Raw genomic sequence first — 19,694 nt, forward strand, 5'->3', positions numbered from 1 at the left:
GAGTAGCGCTTCTAATGTATCGTGTAAGGGACCTGGATCAGAATGTTTATTTCTGTATAACGTGAGGAGGTGCTGAATCATATATATACCTGCTAATTTCTGCTCGTCTGGGGATAGGTTCAGAAATGTCTGCGCTACTGTGTCATCATTGTATATATTAGCATTGTCAGCCCATAGTACTGCGGACCGGGCTAGTTCTTGTTCATCCATAGAATTGAGTACATGGTACCCCATTCGTTCTCGAAGCATTTTATCAGTGTCCTGAAACAGATATTCAGGCGATTTCGGTTTTGATATGCCAGAGAGAAAAACTCTCTTGCTTTCTGGACGAATGCCTTTCCTAAGGTAAGTTCCCTTACCTACATACGCTATCGTATCGGTAGTTATTTCTGGTTCTTCAGGTCCTTCCTCCTCCTCCTCGGAGTCATTCTCTTTTTCTTTTTCGTGTATTTCTATTACTGCTTTTCTTATTTTCTTGTACATGCTTGATATACAATTCACTTTATCATGTTTTCCTTCGGCTATATTTTGACCCCACCTGTTTAGTGCTTCCATTTCATCCTGGTCTGTCTCAGGCCTGTCTCGTTCTCTTATTAAGCAATTTATGAAAAAACGTAATATATATGCTTGAGTGTCGACTTTCTGGTGTGCCAGGGCCTCCTTAATACTTTCAGGATTTTCCCCAGTCTGGACAAAATGATATATTCTATCTAGGTGATCAGTCATCCCTGAGAATAACACTAGGTAATCTGTAGCTTGTCGCAAGCGTAGTGATGCTATCAACATTCTATCGTCTTTGCCGGGTACTGGATCGTATCTGCAAACTGGAAGTTGTTCTTTAAGTATGTCGAGACGGGGTGACTGGAGTGTAGGGTGCTTCTGCATGTCTCTAAGGTGTAATCTGTGTGTTGCTGGCGGGGTCTGGTAACCCCCGGTTGCACCTCCTGAGGCGGAGGCTTGGGCATTATCCCTCTGTGGAGTCTGTATGTGTACTTGAACTTGTCTCTTAATAGGATCAGGCAAAAACGGATTTGGTATCTTAACCTTAGGTGAGGGAAGTGGTGGAGGTGGAGGAACGACAGGCTGTCGGACGGGGGAACTTTGTTGCGGTAATGGCGGGATATGGTCTGTAGGCGGGTTGCCACCTCCGTCCCCGTCACCGTCAGTAGGCGGGGCGTGTGAATTGGTGTAAGCGGGTGCTACATCGTCTAGATAGGAATTCAGAAATATGTCTTTAGTAGTCCTGTGCTTTACTTTAGTTGGAACCAATGGCGGCGGCAGATTTTTCGGTATTTCTGAAGTAGTTTCAGGCGAACCCTCGGCCACAAGATACATGCCATTTACAAGATTGTTTCGTGCGCGGTCTACTTGTTCTGCTTTTACTCGGATTCCTTCATTAATTAATTCGTTCTCTCGGGCTCTATCTGACTCTTCTCTATGTCTGTCTTCTCTACGGAGCTCTTTCTCGGCTCGTTTATGTGATTCTTTACGCCACAATTCTATGGCATCCTTCTGTGACTGTCTGGCTTTCTTTCTCCATAGTGCTTCTTCTACTTTCAGGATGCACTCAGCATCCCACGTTCCTGTAACGGGCCATCTGTGTCTTTCTTCTAGGTGCTTAGTATAATCGGCCCACAAATCTAGATACAATATGGCGTCTATGCCATGCTTATGGTACATGAAATTTCCAGGCGTGTCCCTAGGGGGGATAGGAATTTCTTCCTCTAGTATCCCTTTCCTAGTTCCTATCTGTCTTAGTTTATTGAAGAACGGCATCTTGTTACGTAGTACTGGATACTTGGTACTGGTTACTTATTCTGAACACAGCTAGTTACACAAAAACACAATAATGCACATTTAACAATCACTCGTACCACGACATTAATCATATGAAAAACATTTTGAACATATATCTCTACCCTAGATACCGGATGTACTGCTAAACAGCACAGATACACTGCCGAAGACAGTGCAAGAACTTGAATAACGGATATACTGCTAAACAGTACAGATACACTGTCTAAAACAGTGCAGACCGTGTTTGTGTACCCAAACCCGTCTTTACCGGATACATAATAATGCACCCGTCTAGATACGTCCCAGCAATGGTACTCACCGGGAAGCACGGAATCGGAAGGCCTCGGAAAACTCGACTGGACTGGACCGGACTGGACTGGACTCGACTCGACACGTGGATACTTCGGAAACTGGTGGGCCTCTTGACACCTCGGACCTTGCTTCTTTCGGCTAGGCTCTGGTCGGGATCCTCCGCACTCCTCACCGCCTCGTCTGGGTGCTGATCGCAGTCTCCGTCACCTCCGTGGGCCAGAGGGAGAAAACAGGAAATCCTGCGGGTACGCGTAGTTCCGTCTTGACTGATGGCAGGGGGCAAAGCTTGCAACGCACCAACCGGCGCGTGGGGTGGGGGAGGGGTCCCTATTCGGGCGCCAAAATAATGTGGTAAATATTTGATTTACCGTCCTAATTTCTATGCAGGTAAGTACTTTAACAAAAATAACTCAATCGGAAAGAAAGAGGCAGAGTCCGTGGTGTTAGAGTTCTTAGGGGTTTTATTCCTTAAAAAGGAATGGTCATGGTACCAGATCGGATATCTTGTTCCTGCCACCACTGGGGTGCAGGAAGGGATAGAGCCCTATTTTATTGACAATACATAGCTTATATACTTAAATCATACAATAGAAACCAATACAGTAGGCGTAACAGCTGAGAGAAACGAGATAACAGCATACACGTGGTAGTGATACGTAATTAGAAGGCGTGAACATAGAGGTGTGTGCTAGAAGCGTCATATGTAAGTGTCACAAGTAGGTGGGTACGTAGCAGAATTTGGCAATGTCAGCAGAAATCTGAGGCCTGGATGCGCGCGCAGCTGCATGACGCGTGAATGACGTGGAACTGGAGGGTGCAGAGAACTTGACATTTACACTTGCGGAAAGAGACAGAAGTCTGGCATGTCAGATCAACTCGTACCTATATCATATCTGATATCTAATGTTTGGGAACCATATTATCTAGAAGGAAAGGTCTCTTGGGCAGAGGCTATTCTATACTGACTGTGAGTGCGTGTATAAGCGTCTAAGTGTCTGCGTGAGATGCGAGGGGGCATGGGCCTACCATGGTAACAGAGGCTATGAATTACTTGCACGGAGACAGTAAGGCGGGGCCCTTTGCTCTGCAGCTGGAAGATGTTTACTTGAACTAGTAGGCAGGAATGTATGTTTGAGGAGCGGAACAGATAATTCGAAGGTTGAATACAGTGTTGGCAGGCAGCAGGCTGAGCTAAGCGCCGTTAGCCGCACAGGGAGTAAGGCAGAGGTCACGGGTACAGAGGCAGCCCAGGCTGAGGCGTTCAGAGTCGGAAAGCAGAAAAAAGGCTCGATGGCAGAATTCAGGGCCTACTTCGCCAGAGCTGAAAAACGTGTAAAGTACACCACAAAAAGACGTTGGCATGGCATACTTAGGAACGGAATATTCAACCCATTCAGGGTGGATCTGAAAGAGGACATGTTAACGTTGGACGCAAATGTATTTGCGTCTTCATAGCTGGCACAGGAGGGAAGTTACATGCACTTTAAGCTTGTACATGGAGACGGTGGGGACACGTTAGGGAACATTTCTTGACCATAAAATGTATATTTCCTCACTCCAGGATCCCTCGTGGATCTCCCTGGGGGATAATTCGCTCACGCACCCTTCCGGTGCTCATGTAGAGGGTACCCTTCTGTACCTTCCTGTATTGGATCGCCCTGTAACTTCGCCAAGGCTCTGGGTGCGGCAGCCGCCGTCCTAGAGTCCCCCCACCTACTAGCTTCCTATTCGTACAACCTGCTGCTCCTAGTGCTTTCCGCTATATCAACCAAAGATCGCCTATCACTTTGAGTAAAACAACCCCGTCTACAACAAAGCACCCAGTGCATTTGGCCAGTAACAACCCAAGCCTGATGAAACAAGAGTTCCTATGCTTCATGCTACTTCCGGTTTGTCGGGCGACACTATCCGCCTCTCCTTGGCACCATGGACCTATTGCACTACAATTGCAATCGCCGGCCTCCCTTGGCTCAGGCAAGGACAAGTCTGCTGTCTTCCTCAGCACCGCCAAGCTGGCACGCAACCAAACTTCCTTCTCACTTCTGCCGCCCTCCGGACAGGGAACTGTGACAGTGATGTCCATGAACTTCACAACTAACTGCTAAATGTGCTTTGCAGGTGTCCCTCTAGTGTGCCATTCCTAGTCTATTCCTATTCTGTACAGCTGGCTGACCAGCAACCAACAAGCCCCTATGAGGTAAACAACAACACTGTCATTGGCATGGTGTCCCCTGTGTAGCATTGGCCTCACACCCTTACTAGACCTACTGGGGGCATATTCACCCTTAAGGTCACGCCAGGCGGCTCTCTCCCATGAAGCCGACCCTACTGTAGGCTAACAAACTCCTCGCACGTTTAGCCTCACTGGAAAGACACGTAACTTTCAAACCCCTGGGAACCTAATTGTAAGTCCATCACCTCTCAACTATGCCTGCCAACTGCGTTCTGGTGCTGTTTGAAAAGGAACGCTATCCCCTCTATTTCTGCACTTAAGTCAAATTACCCACTCCTGGAGATAACTTACACACCCACTTGATCCAAAGGCAGATATTATGGAAACACATAACTGCGTAACTCCTCACCTAATCAGTGTTCTGCAGAAAATATAGCATGCTAGACTGCTGAGTGTGCATAGAACCTACACGGTTCTGACATTCCTCCACACCGTGTCCGTCCGCCAGTTGCCGACCTTGCCCGCCCAAACCCTGGGCGAACTAAATGGAGCCACACCGTTACCCATGTGCCCAGCCGCTGCTACTAATGAAGAACCCTACTGAAACAGGGAAATAACTGCTGTACTAAGCCGTTACACATGGTGCAGCGCCCCATATGCCAATATATAACTTGACAAGCTCTGGAGTAGGCCTGTTCTGGTTAACCCAGGTCCCTGCTGCGCCCGCCTTGCCCTAAAGAGCTTTCTAATAAGTCTCATAAACAAACAGAAATGACCCAGCCCAGAGAGACACCATGAGACAAAAGAAGCAACCCGGCCCCTTTAACGTGAAAATGTTGCCCTGGGCAGAGGGCAGATGTCCGCCATCCTCTGGACCTTGTGCGACCCTGGTCGTGCTTACCCAAAGACCCATGGCCCCTGAAGATACTAGTGGTTTAACAAAAAGGGCTAACCCTGTGTCCCTCAGAACCTGGGTGTGTATGATTAAACAAAACGTGGTTCTGTCGGGTGGCTAAACAAATTACTTTGAGTAAAGGCTATGTTAGCTCATAAACGATTAAAGAGAATGATAATCAATTACATTCAAATACACCTCTCAGAGAACAGATTTAGTTCAAGGTTTTTATGTATAAAAAGTCAACATTGTAATGCACTGGAATTACTTCATTCCAATTCAAATTCAATAAAAGTTAAAAACATGTGAAGAGTGACTGTTGGTGAACACAGTGAATAGTGAAACAGATTGAGTGACACTTATTTACAAATCTATACAGTATTGTACAAGAGTGAGTAGGGGGTTGGGGGGGGTTGATACAAAGTCTTTCGATTTTGTATCAAGCTTCGAGCTACTGCACACGCTGACTGTCGGTGCTCGGATCTGCCACGGAAATAACTCTCCGCTTTCAAGGGATTGACCTCAGGCTTTCCTCCAGGGTGCGATAATTCCCTCCTGTGACTTCCCGACCCCTTGTCCCCCCCCCCCTCCCCCTGTCTTGATAAAGACCCGCCGTGACCACCGACTGGGGCACTTAAGGGTCGAAACGTCGACGCACAACATTGGTCAAGAAACCTCCGGGAACAGGCGTAGTGACCATCTGTGTCCTTGGAGTACTCATTCAGAACTCTGACCACCAAAACCAAAGACTTTGTATCAACACCCCCCCTAAACCCCCTACTCACTCTTGTACAATACTGTATAGATAACTCAACAGGAGCAGGATGTATACATCAACTCAACCATTAGTTTTGCTCCCTAATTACTCCAGACCTAAAACCTCTCTCACCTCCATCTAGCCCCGTCGCAGTGGAGGAATACAGTGAGATCAATTCACCCATCAGTAACTCATCCTTGGGTAGCCACCTAGGCTCCCTGATCTAAGCCGTGGGTGTACCGCCTTAGCTATCCATAAGATCGCCACTACATATGCACTACTTATTGAGGTAGTCCCAAAGATATTCCAGAATTCAATATTGTTATTTTATTATTTAGAGTCCTTTCGTTGAACACGAATATCTTAAAGTGTCAGGGCACTGCACTATATAACCAGATACGTTACCTGAGATAACTGTTACAGCAAAAGAACAAGCAAAATTATCAGGCCATAGAGGTGAGCAACACAGGCAGAAGGCTTACAATCTCAAGTGCAGCATGTACAGACTGTACAAGAAAAGTAAGAATCAACATTACAACATTTATTGACAAAGAACTTCCTGGTGAGCAATCCTGCCGCTTGTATCCATTAAAGCCGGCCCACTGGCCAGTGGGACCAACCAAATACCCTGCGCTTTCCGTCGTGATGTGTGATCCCACAAACTCATCTTGAAGTCCTGCAGTAATAGAAATTGAAAGCAATCAATAACTTATACCCGCCCCCCACCACCCCGTTCACTCCATGTTTGTCGATCTTCCTCTGCCGCTCCGGACCGAACAATGCGTGGTGACTGCCCTGCAGAAAGATAAATCCACACATCAGTCTACCCCACCCTACCCCCATTCAAAAGGCCCACCAGCTGCTCACCTCCCATATAAAACCAAATGTCTTTGATATGCACTGGGTAATTTTATTTTTATTTATTTATCCATCCGTGCGCTTCTATACAGCGCGAACCCCACCCGAAGGCGCCAGAGCGCCCCACAAAAGGAACACAACTAGCACACGAGAACATCACAAATGAACAAAACACAAAAGCAACCATCACGTCAAATGAAGCAAAAAAGACAACCGCGAACCAACAAAACACAAGAGGCAGCAAACGGTGCACTACAAAAGTGACAATCGTGAACAATATGGAGGGCACTCAAGCACAAGACAAACAATACGTAGGCCATGGTAGCACTTGTGCAAGTATCGAAATTAAACAAATGTACGAGGAGAAAACAGTGTGATAATCTAGGAAGTGACGGGTGCAAGTTGCACACGAGTACCAAACAAGTGAAACAAACAAGAGTGCTCATTACGAAGATAATCATTCACCGTTTGCTACCTCATCCATTCCGTGGCTCGCTACTCTCCCCTAATGTAACGCCAGCTCATGCACTTCGCCCACCCGCACTGCCCCCACGCATCAGCCCCGCTCCCAAGCGAAGTGCTCCGACACCCTCGGGCCAACTCCGCGCTATACAAAACGCACCAATAAATTAAACAATCAAATAAATTGACGGCAGCGATCCCCCCAGAGAAAGCGCTTGCTACGACAACACCCGGCCTGAGGAGTGCGAGGCGATCGGGGGTGGATGGGGGGGTTACGAAGAGTGCATGCCCGCGCGACTCGCCAGCCCTGGACACGACCGACCCGCGGCCCAGCAGGGGCACGGATGGCGGCCGGACCTGCCGGGGGCGCGAAAAGATGAACAGCATGCCCCACCACCACGAGGACAGCCCCCACTGGATCCAGGAGCACTGCCCGCAAAGCCCGTCTGTGGCCTGGAAAGGAGGGAAAGGGGTGAGCGTCCAGTGGCGCCCCCCACCCACTACAATGGGGAGGTGCCCCTGCCCAGCAGACCCCCGCAAAACAATGAGGAGAAAGAGAGCCACACAACAAGGCGAACCAGGCCAGGAGACCCCGCGAGAGCCACGCTGAGGGCAGGAACCTCCCCCCCCCCCGCGACGCCGCATCCCCCCCTGCCCCGCAACCCCAACTGAAAATACCTCTACACACCCTTGCACCCGAGAATAGCGCGCCAGACCCACAGAAAGCGGTATGAATGCATCAGCTGCCGACCTCGTGAAAGCGCCCCCCCCCTCGCCGGATGAGGCAGCCCCCCCACCCTAAGTCAGCCTTGCAAGCCCCTTGCGCACCACCCTCCACCGTACTCCAGAAATTCCAGGCCTCACCAGAACCAAGAAAAACGCCAGGCAGTCTCTAGTCCAGCGAAGCCGGATCAGCCTGGGGGAGGGGGCGAGGGTCAACCCGCCGCTGCATCAGGAACAAAGAGGGCGCTTGACCCTCGCCCCCTAGGCTATATAGCCCTTCATCACTTCCCCCAGGAACAGGAAGGGACCTCACGGGGGGACCACTGGTCCCCCCCAACCACTAGACCGCTCAGGGTATGTGCCATCCTATGGCACTAAGGGTGGCCGCCCTCGTAGGTGGCCACCTTTGGTGCCCCGGGGCAGCCTATCAATACATCGATCTATAAGGAGTTGGTCCATAAGGAGTGAAGAGGCTAGAACTAAAACCTTTTTTTATCACAATTAATATTCAAACAAGCATAGGCAATGCCAATAGGTGAAACATTACAATTAAATAGCATGGGAATGGATATATGTATATATATATATATATATATTTTAAGAGCAAATGTCCCAATAATGAGAGGAGCTACTGTAGCTGGTGCCGGCGGCGAGGTTCAGGACACCCTCGCAGGATACCTCTCAGCAAAACCGTTTCAGTAAAGAAACACACCGCACACTACTCCATAGGTTAAATGCTTGGGTTTATTTTCTGTAGAATCCCCACCTACGCGTTTCGGACAACAATCTGTCCCTGGTCACGGTACAAACCAGTACCGTGACCAGGGACAGATTGTTGTCCGAAACGCGTAGGTGGGGATCCTACAGAAAATAAACCCAAGCATTTAACCTATGGAGTAGTGTGCGGTGTGTTTCTTTACTGAAACGGTTTTGCTGAGAGATATATATATATATATATATGTTTCCAGCTTGCCTCCTCATAACACTTACACGTAAAAGGAAAAAAGCACCCCTCTGGGATCGTTTCTGTAGTTTTATTCACAGAAAACTAGCACAAACAAACAGACGCGTTGCCGTTTTCACTATCAACTTTTCTCAATGTTTACCGAAGCTTCAGGCAGCCATGTTATTTAAACATTACATTTCCTGCAACAACACTGAAAGCGGACTATTTCTCAGAACATCCTACTTTTTAATAGAGCACCATCTTTAAAGTCCACAATTGAACAAAAGATAAAGCCGAGCACACTGCAGGGCAAACACCCCATGCACCACAACATTTTTATACATATATATATATTTTGTCTCGTGAAAAATAAATATTAAACACCAGTCATAATGCCTATCGATGGACTTTCAAAAGCTCGGCCGGCCAAATACCAATCCAATAATTAAGCCCAGTAAACATCGAGAAAGGTTGATACCGAAACGCGACAACGCGTCTGTTTGGTTGTGCGAGTTTTCTGTGAATAAAACTACAGAAACAATCCCCAAGGAGTGCTTGCTTCCTTTCACGTGTAAGTGATATGAGGAGGCAAGCGGGGAAAGTTTTTGACATGCGGGAGCACCCCGTATTTAGAAGCACCCGCCTATGAGTGCACCGCGCTGGTGCAACGAGGAGCGAGAATATATATATATATTTAAATCAAAGTGTGTCCCGAGCTCGGGGATGCACTCCATCACAGGCAGATTATTAAAATCCTTACATTCAGGGGAGCCAGCAGTTGCATTGCGGAGTTAGTTGTCGCCTAACATTTTCAACCCTCCAGTGAGTGTTGTGCGGCTGAGGAGATTGTCAATAATTTAAACCCTCCAGTGGGCCTCAGTTCCTCAACTGCGGACGCATTTCAAAGTGCTGTCATGTCGCAAACAGGTAACAGTTCAGTCTTCACCTTGCGCCCCATTCTTTTTCTTGGGTGGTGCTGTCCCCCATGGCCTGGACTGCCGTGTTATTACTTAAATCAAAGTGTGTCCCGAGCTCGGGGATGCACTCCATCACAGGCAGATTATTAAAATCCTTACATTCAGGTGAGCCAGCAGTTGCATTGCGGAGTTAGTTGTCGCCTAACATGTTTCAGAGCCCCCAGCTCCTTTCTCAAAGGCATTTCCCAGCCGCGCCAACAAAACCAAATGCACTCGTTTTTTAGGTCGAGTGAAACTTGGACCTATTGTTGTCAACCCAAAAAATTCCTTTCCTAGGATTTTGGACAGTGCACGAGAGTCACGTGACTCCTTGTGGACGAGCATGCCCAGCCCTCCCACTGCCAGCAGCATTTCTCCACGGCCGCCAGGCCACATCAAAGGCTTCCCCACCGTTCGCTCGGCCGGCGTCTGGTATTTCTCCTCCCCTAATTATTCACTTCACTTTGGCCGGGCTTCAAAGGGATCTGCTTCACACTTCACGGCCGCCGTGACTCACATTTCTCCTTCCTTCGTGCCCGCCACCTCTCCCCGCCCCCCGCTGTCACTTATTCACGGCCGCATATGTTCTAATAGAGACGTTAATTATATCACCTACGAAAGCCGTTTCAAAACTTCTAAAGTCTGTCTTAAAAAATATGGTATAGAGAAATAAATTGTTTATTATATTATTTCAGTGTGTGGTCAGGCCTCTCCGATGCTGCTAAGAGCCGCTGTCGCACGCAAGCACCCCATTTTAAGGGACAAGCTTTGATTTTCAGCAAACTGATGTATTTAACCTTTGATGACATTCTTCCTCTCCGAAGCGACTGCAAACACTTCTGACTTGGCTTTATGCTCGTTCACAAAACATTTTGCAGGGAAAGAATGCATTTGAGCCTCATTCCAATGTGGGCGTTTTTCCGTCACTCCCATTCACACATTCTCTCTTTCCGTGGCCCCCTCCCTCTCGCACAATGCGCCGCCTATTTGCTTCCAGGACTCGCTAAAGCTCCAATTAGGAGATTGAAGGGACACGGGGAAGAGCTGATAACAGACCTTATCGTTAAGTGTGCAGAGAGTTGATCGTTAGACATTTTCCTCAGACAGGATTGTGCCGGCCCCAGAGCTACTTTAATATTTCAGCCATTCCTTTCGAATTCCTGGTGCAGTTTATTTATTTTACTTTCATCAGCCCACTCCATATAAGTGTGTGTGTTTTTTTTCTACTTAGTCTCCTCTTGATTGCACTCTCCCTGCCTCCTCTGGCTCCTTCATGCAGCCTTACCCACCCAACCCCAACCCCCGCCAACCATCCCCACAACCCTTCCATCCACCTCCCCAGCTGTCCGTCCTGCTCCCTCCCTCCCCACCTTCCTCAGCGCGGCCTGTTGTGCACATGAGGTAAAGAACAAAATAAGTGCTGTGACGGGGGTCAACGCTAGCTGCGTCTTAGTTTTTTTCATTACCACTGTAGGGGGCAGTAGGTTAACTTTTTTTGTTGCACCTCCAACAGTCTACTTTGGCCTGCCAGCATGAGTGCTGTGCTGACAGTTACTACCCAGGAGATCTAGTCACACAGGTACAGCACATGGATGGTTGGCTAAAGCTCCTCTTTCTCGGTCTATCGATCATCGCAAGCTCCTCTCTGTCTCCTGCATCGCCACAAGTCTTGCGATATCATTCGCTGAACATAACTTAGACGTTGGGATACTGTGCGATCTCGCAATGTGCCTGATACCTGATCTTACTGACTCACTCTACCCCACACCACTCTGGTTTCGCAGTGCCTTTCAGTCGCGTGACCGTGGGCAGGAGGCCCTGGAGCTGATGACCTTGCACACGTCAGCAGTTGTGATGCGCACCCTGCTTCGCTTTCAGGGGCCTCCGTCCTATTATCTAGTTCCCTAGTGTGTCTCGTAGCCCTCGACTGTGATTCATACCTGAACCTTTTATTATTCATTGTTCCTTCTGCTATCTTGATTTTCATCAGCCCTGTCTTGTGAGCATCACAGTGTCACGGATTAGGCACTTCTTTTAAAGAGGAGACCAACTCTTAAATAGACGCAGGCACTAAATTACAACTGCCACTTAAAATTCGATTTCCTCCGCAGAATGCTAGGTATTAAGTGAACACAGAGCCTGAATCTGCCTTGAAGAGTAAGCTGGTTGCCTCTCTTTCGCCTTTTGATTATTTTAAAAATTAATCCATAGCAGATTTTAAACAAACTTCCAAGTCCATGTCCAGGCCAAGCAGTAATGTTTTTAGTTGTTGTTTGCCCTCTAAAATGTTGCTTTAGGTTGTGTGGTGCACTGGCTTGTACACGTGCATGTTTCCCTCTTGGTGTACAAATCTTGAGGCTTTCTCGAGGCTACAAATTAAATTGGAATTACTTGTATGTTATTGGGTTTTTTTTAAAAGAGAAAAATTTCCTAATGTGAAATACTGCAAACCGTCAACGGGCTGTTGATTTAAATAAGCATTAAAATATTAGTACCCCTCGTTGGTTTTTGAAGGCCTATTTCTAACAGTGAAAGCATGTTGAAACTTGAGAGGTAATTTTAATGTGTGCGTATCATCAGCTTTCAAGCACAGGCAATTCATTATTTATGTGAGTTTAGAAACCATAAGATAACAACATGTGTTTGTCACATAACACATTTATACTTTCTCACTAGGCAGGGTCACGTATCTGTCTAGGGAAATCTATATTTTTAAAGTTTTTCACTGGTATAAACAAATTCGGCAACAAAAATAAAGCCGGAGGCATGGTTAGCAGTGTTTGCTGCGTCCAGCTGGGATGTGGTTTGTGGCTGAGTGAAGGTGTGTGTGCTCTGCATGCAGAGAAGATGTGTTTGTCATGGGCAGGGACATTTGGGGCCCATTCTCTCCTCATTCACTCGCCCACATTCCACATTTGCCGCACATTCTTCCCAGCATGCATCTATCCTCGTTCCACAGTACCAATATGTGGCCCAGAGGCAGCAAGGGCTATCCTGAAAGTGTTGAGCAAAGCACTTAGAAATCAAAGTCATCGGTGACGGCTGGCTTTTTAGCCTATAGCAACTTGCATTCCCGGATTTCCAGGCCCTGCCTGCTCTCCTCTTTCTCCTATCTCTCTCTCTTTACCTTCCCCCTGCTCTTTTTTTTCTATCCCTCTCCCCATCTCCCCCTCTGCCTGCTCTCCTCTCTCCCTCCCTCCCCTCTCTCTCACCTCCGTCCTTCGCTCTCGTCCTCCCCCTCTCTTCTTACCCTCCCTCTACCCTCTCTCCCTTTCCCTCTCTCCCTTTCCCTCACTTCCCTCTCCCTTTCCCTTTCCCTCTCTTCTCTCTCTTCTCTCCCCGTCTCCGTCTCTCTCTCCTCTCTCTCCCCTCTCTCCCTCTCTCTCTCCTCTCTTTACCCTCTCCCTCCTCTCCTTTTTCTCCCTCTCCCCATCTCCCACTCAGCACCACCACAGCACCAATCAGCACCACCACAGCATCACTCAGCACCACCACAGCATCGCTCCGCACCAGTACAGCATCACTCAGCACCACCACAGCACCACTCAGCACCAATTAGCGCCACCACAGAACCACCACAGCACCACTCAGCACCACCTCAGCACCACCACAGCATCACTCAGCAACACCACAGCATCACTCAGCACCACCCCAGCATCATTCAGAACCACTCAGCATCACCACATCATCACTCAGCATCACCCCAGCATCACTCAGCACCACCACAGCACCACTCAGCATCACCACATCATCACTCAGCGCTACCCCAGCATCACTCAGCACCACCACATTATCACTCAGCGCCACCACATTATCACTCAGTGCCACCACAGCACCATTCAGCACCACCACAGCACCACTCAGCACCACAACATTATCACTCAGCACCACCACATCACCACTCAGCACCACCACATCATCACTCAGCACCACCACATTATCACTCAGCACCACTCTGCACCTCCACATCACCACTCTGCAGCACCACTCTGCACCACCACAGCACCACTCTGCACCACTACAGCACCACTCTGCACCACCACAGCACCACTCTGCACCACCACAGCACCACCACAGCATCACTCAGCGCAACCCCAGGTTATAGTTGTCACATTTGCGAAAGTTATAACTATTGGCATTGTAAATGACAAAGCTATTAATTGAGCTATTTTCAAAACCAACACAAATAATAAAATGGTCATTTACAAGACCAATCGCTCAAACTTTCCTAATGCGAGACCTATTGCATTGCAAATGCTTGTTTTATTTTCTTAAGTACCTTTTAGTAGGTTACAGCTGAGTCATTTTGCTGAGGATTCTGGTATCCGTAGTGCATTATAATTTATTTTCAACCCTCCAGTGGGTGTTGTGCGGCTGAGAAGATTGCCAATAATATATGTATATATATCTGGCTTGACAGTGCAATGGTTATGCGACTTTTTTACGTACTAACAAAACTAAATGTGTGTGGAGGGTCAGGGGGAATGTTTAACGACCTGTCTGCTAACTCCCCTACTATCAGACTATGAAACATACAACAAAGCAGACCAGGTCAAACGATGGTGTGTAACTATACCAGTGACTAAGAAACAAATAGAATGCATATGTGTATCAGTGCCGCTGGTAGTTATTGGCAACAGATAACTAGATTGATTCCCATCAGACCACCCTTTTTGGTGGAGTTTACGTCACGTGGGATTCGTTGATCATACCATACCACATCTAGCCATATAGTGCTGTTGTGGAAATGGGTGTCAGTAATCTAGTCATAGTGTTTGCCATAAAGTGGACAAAATGAAGTGCAGTGCTCCAGTGATAATGGTGAAATAAAATTGACTACCCTGGCTCTGACACAGTGTACATACAGAAAACCTGGGTGTCAAAAGTTAAAAAACGCCTGGTGAAGAATCTACCCTATGGCGCTGTGCAGGACGGTCGACATGTTTCAGCCTAAGGGACATTATCCCGGCTTTCTTCAGGACCATGAGTATAAGATCGCTACTGCAACTATAACCACAAGTGATATGTTGGGTAAGAAACTGATACATATCTACCAGAAATTCAAACGTTTTAGGCGTCCACTGGTGGGAGAAGAATATCTTCTTCCTGTCAACAAACAAAAGATGATTGTACAACAACACTGAGCAACATATACACAACCACCTGGATACAGAGAGACCGTATATAAGGAACACACCTGCATGAATACATTATATTCCGCATATGTAAGGTAAAGCATAATAACTTATTCACCCAGAGGCATTTCCTCTGAGTGATACTCACCCAGCCTTGTGTGGGTGAAGACCTCACCTCACCCGGCAACCGCTCGGGAGTATGAGGCCCCGCTCTATGGTGTAGAAAAAGAACACAGTAAGTACAAAACTTTACGGTGTCCAAGCCAATCGCTCTACACACTGAACCTAACAAACGTGTGGTAAGTGCCCCTCTGCCAAACCAAAATCCTCAAAGCCTATCTCTGATAACATAATGGAAATCACATATGCTGCGAAATGTCTCATGTCGCGAGACTTAATGTAGACCCTAGGGAGTGTCTGTGAAAAGTTTTTAAAAAATTTTTTCATACAGTTAAGTGAACATATAACTACTGCATCCCAAACACATGCTAATGATAGGAGAGGTTAGAAAAAGTTCAATGGTGACCAAATGGGCTACCCAGAGGCACAGGCTTCTTCAATATAAAGGGATATGTGTCCAAAGAGTACCCTAAGACTGCCCAACCATGCAGATAGCTGGGACCATTTAAACTACATTAAGTCTTGAATTCTTGGTGCAGCTTGCCTGGTCTAATGTCACCAGGAAGACAAATCACTAAGACACCCACCTGTCCGTCGGTGCCCCGGCATGTTGGCCAAGCGGAGGAGGAGGTGTCGATAGGGACGCCCCAAGCATTTAAATAACTTCCTCTCTGTGGCGTCTAACAAGGCGAAAACGCGAGAGGAGACACTGCTCCGTCGCGCAACTGTTCGTTGCTTCCACTCAAATATATATATATATTGATTTGAGTGGAAGCAACGAACAGTAGAATAATATTGGTGTACGTAAAAAAAGTCGCATAACCATTGCACTGTCAAGCCAGACCTTAAAATGCATGTAGGTGAATGCCCTTCTCCTGGCTGTGTAGCTGCCAGAGAAAAATAACATAAATGTCCAGTTATCTAAGACACTTTAATAGTATTATAATGTCATGTGTGTGCCCTGAAAGTTCAAGCTCAGCCAGCTGGATAAATAAACAAAATTATCACAGCTGCGTAGAAGGCAAACACTTTTTTGTGGAAGCACACAACATCTTCCCAATCAAAACATCTACTTCTGAATCCCAACATGCTGTCAGAGCCAAAGCCCCTCTCCTGGTGATTCTCACACAGTTGTCTGCCAACAGCTGCCATGCCATCAAATTATTTACAATTGTCAAACATGTCTTATGACACTCTGGACATCAGCCATGCAGATGATGAGATGGGTGTCTTCAATCAGGTTGGGCTCAAAGACAATCCTGCAGGATGCCACAATGGAACATAGAACAGAGTGACACAATGGAAAAGGTAATAATTGCTCGCCTCCGGAAGAAATGACCTGAACCAAAGCACTGCCTCTCTCCCTAAAAGAGTAAAATGTATGTAGAATAATGGGGTAAGGAACAAAATGTAGGTAAGTCAAGGATTATTACTGATGTACTAATATTTGTTTGAAATTACACCATACTAGAACACAGTGGCAATCATGGTGCATGACTATTCACTAGAAGACTAATTTCAAGTCCAAAGTCATATCAATGGTAACTAAACGACCTAGACACCATCAATATGCCCACATTGATTTCACAGGTTGATACAGAGGAATTTGTTCAGAATGCAAAAGTGTGTTGTGGTGCATTTTACTGAACACAGCTACAGGTTGTAACAGGGAGCTAGTAATTTCCATGTTTGCGCCATGGCGCACCTTTAAAAAAATTAACTGGTTGCAAACTGGGATATTGCATCGTATTAGTCAGAATGCACTGCCCCTAGTGCAGTCGTAAACTAATGCTGCCCTCGGGGCAGTGCATTCAAGTGAAATACGAGCAGCTGCTTTAAAGCAGCTCTGTGTTTCACGGTGCTGCCTGCACTTTAAAGAGGGGTGAGAGATCACACTGGAAGCGAGTGCATTGAGTGACTGCACCCACCTGACAGGGGTTGTCTGAGGGGGTCAATAGGAACCATTTGTCCCCTCCAGAGGTCTGCTTTAAGCAGGCACACTGAAAGTGCTCCACCTTTTTATGGCACACTTTCAGTGTGCTGCTAAGGGAACGTTTGTCTCTACATCCACTACATCATATCCCAGAAACATTTGCTCCTTTGCATCATGGTACAATTTGTGTGCCGCTTAGTGTTGACTGTAGTACTGACTCTACAGTCAACACTAAGGGGAATGAAAATTGTGCACTGCATGTACCTTGATGCAAAGGAGCAAACTTTTCTGGGATATAATGTAATGTCTGGATACACCTTTTTCCCTGCCCAAACTGATTTTTCTGACCTCCTCTACCATTTATCACACATTCCAAAAGTTCCCTTTGCAAAAATGGCTTTCTTGCCCATTGGTTACACTTCATCCGGCCCAATACAGACAGTTTGGCCCTAGCCGGAGGGTACGGCCCGAGCTAGAGAGTATGGTTTGGGTGCGGAGAGTACGGCCCGGCTGCTGAGAGTACGGCCCGACTGCGGACGTAAAGATATGACTCGTAAATGATCTCTGTGAATATAAAAAGTCGTAAAGTTAAACTTTTGTCTCAGATTTCCTTTGTGAATAGGTCCAAATGTCTTTTTTAAAGTCTAATTTTTGTAAAAGTATTAATGGTATTGTGTTACGAAGCAAAGCATTAGTGGGCCTGCATACCCTCAGATATGTGATCTAATGAGTTGGATATTTAAAAAAAATGATTGAAATGAACTTAAAATTGGTGGTAAAATATAAAACAAGGCTTCAGGAACATAGAAACCTGAGCTAAGATAAAAGTGTTATGAATAAGCCCAGCCTAGGTAATTCAAGTTTGCATATTAAGAGCGGTCTAAAGTTAGTTAAATCACTTTTAGAACATGGACATTTTCTTGCTTTGCCATTCTGTGTGCCTCTGCCTGTTTGTGTACTCGCCATCTGGTTATGTAGTGACAGGAGCTGGGGATGTACACCCACTCTAGACAGTCACACAGGTGGTTGAGGTGTGCCCTGCCTTGCCTAGGTGACTTATCGCTAGGCTGAATAGACCTGGTCTGCACTTAGAGGGGTGGGATGAGTTTCGCTAGTACCTGAATAGGATGTGTCTCCTTTGCACAATGCTGTCTCTCCCCCCCCCTTCCATGTGGTCAAGCTGGACCAGGGAGGACAGAAATGGTTTGGCCTAAGCTCAGAGGCTCTGAAGCAAAGAGAGCAATGAGAAAATGGAGTTTAAGTATGAGACCTTAAACCCCTGGACTTTCCATTACTTCTGGAAACAAGAGGACCCTGCCAAGAAGTAGAGCTGAAGAGCTGTGTGCTGGGTGGTTTGGCCTGACGTTGCTGCTTCTGTCTGTGGCTTAGAAAAAGACTGACTATTTTTGTATCCTGCTTGTGAAGAATCTCCAAAAGCTTCTGTGTGGTTGCCTCCTGTTGGAAGTCTCAGGGAAATGAAAGACTTCATGAAAGGTCCTTTTTGTATCAAAAAGCTACCTGCCTGGAAGGATAGCAGAGAGAGCTGTGTGAGGGGCGCCACACCTGATGGGTTTTTTGTGGGCCGGCCTGTAGTTCCTGATCCTTTCTGGGGCAGGAGAAGGACTGGACTTTATTGTAAAGGAAAGTGTGTTTTGGAAACTTCCTAACCAGCGTGTGCTAAGCGCTTTGTAATTGCCTATCTCCCAGCGTGTGGAGCACTATCTCTGGCCATTTTCCTTTTTATCAAGAGTAGCGCGTGTGGAGAACTTTGCAAGGGCTGCTGGAGCCTGAGGCGAGGTGCTGGAGGGCACATTGGCCAGCAACCCCAGACACTGAGGAGTACGCAGCTCCTGAGCCTAGTGCTGGCCGGCTCAGGCTGCAGGCAGAAGGAGAGTGCAGGAGGCCCTATAACTCAGAGCAGTGTTGCACAGGACAAGACCGCTAAGGCTGAGGTTGCGAGAGACGGCCCGGTCTGAGGCCACCCTTAGTCCTTCAGGTGCTTCCTAAAGAAACGCGTGTCTCGCACTTAACTGAGGCCCCACTTCTGCAAGAGAGACCGCGACATGCAGCAGTATGGGAACAGGTTGCAGACTCATTTCTCTGTGTATATCTGTTGGCAGCACAGCTAAGAAACCCCCGAGCATGGCCCCATGTCCCACTCTCAGCCGCTCCTAGTGTACAGCGATGTGCTCATGAGCAGTGTTGGGTACATCCTGCCTAACATGCTGGAAGCAGGAGGCCATAGGCTGTTACCCCGACCCCGTCAACTTTGACGGAGACAAGCATTGGATGGATTGGTGGGTCGGCCCTGGGGGAGTTATTCAGCCGCACCATGTGGCCTTCGCGGGCAGTCCCCGTTTGGCTGTCTCCAGTCTCTGTGTGCGGCCCAGAGGCCCTGGAGGGCTCCAGACACGCTATAATTGAGGAGCAGAACATCACTGGAGGCCCTGTTCGCCACCGAGAAGTGGTGGTTGTGCTATTTAAGAACTTGCAGGAGCTTGACCTCATTATCACTCTAAACCCCCCCGGGAACATACTGCTCTGGTGGCTCATGCTTTAAAACCACAAGGGCCACCAGAAGGGCTCAGCTGGAACTGCATAATATAGAGGAGAATCACAGGTGCACT

General features: G+C 47.4%; 1 protein-coding gene across 8 annotated transcripts in view; it reads left to right on the top strand.

Moving 5' to 3' along the window:
* Positions 1–19,694, top strand: part of SGCE (sarcoglycan epsilon) — a 255,774-nt gene that overhangs the window by 180,301 nt on the left and 55,779 nt on the right. The gene's annotated exons all lie outside the window — the stretch shown is intronic.

This window comes from Lissotriton vulgaris, chromosome 10, assembly GCF_964263255.1.
Source record: "Lissotriton vulgaris chromosome 10, aLisVul1.2, whole genome shotgun sequence".
In the NCBI taxonomy this organism is placed as follows: domain Eukaryota; kingdom Metazoa; phylum Chordata; class Amphibia; order Caudata; family Salamandridae; genus Lissotriton; species Lissotriton vulgaris.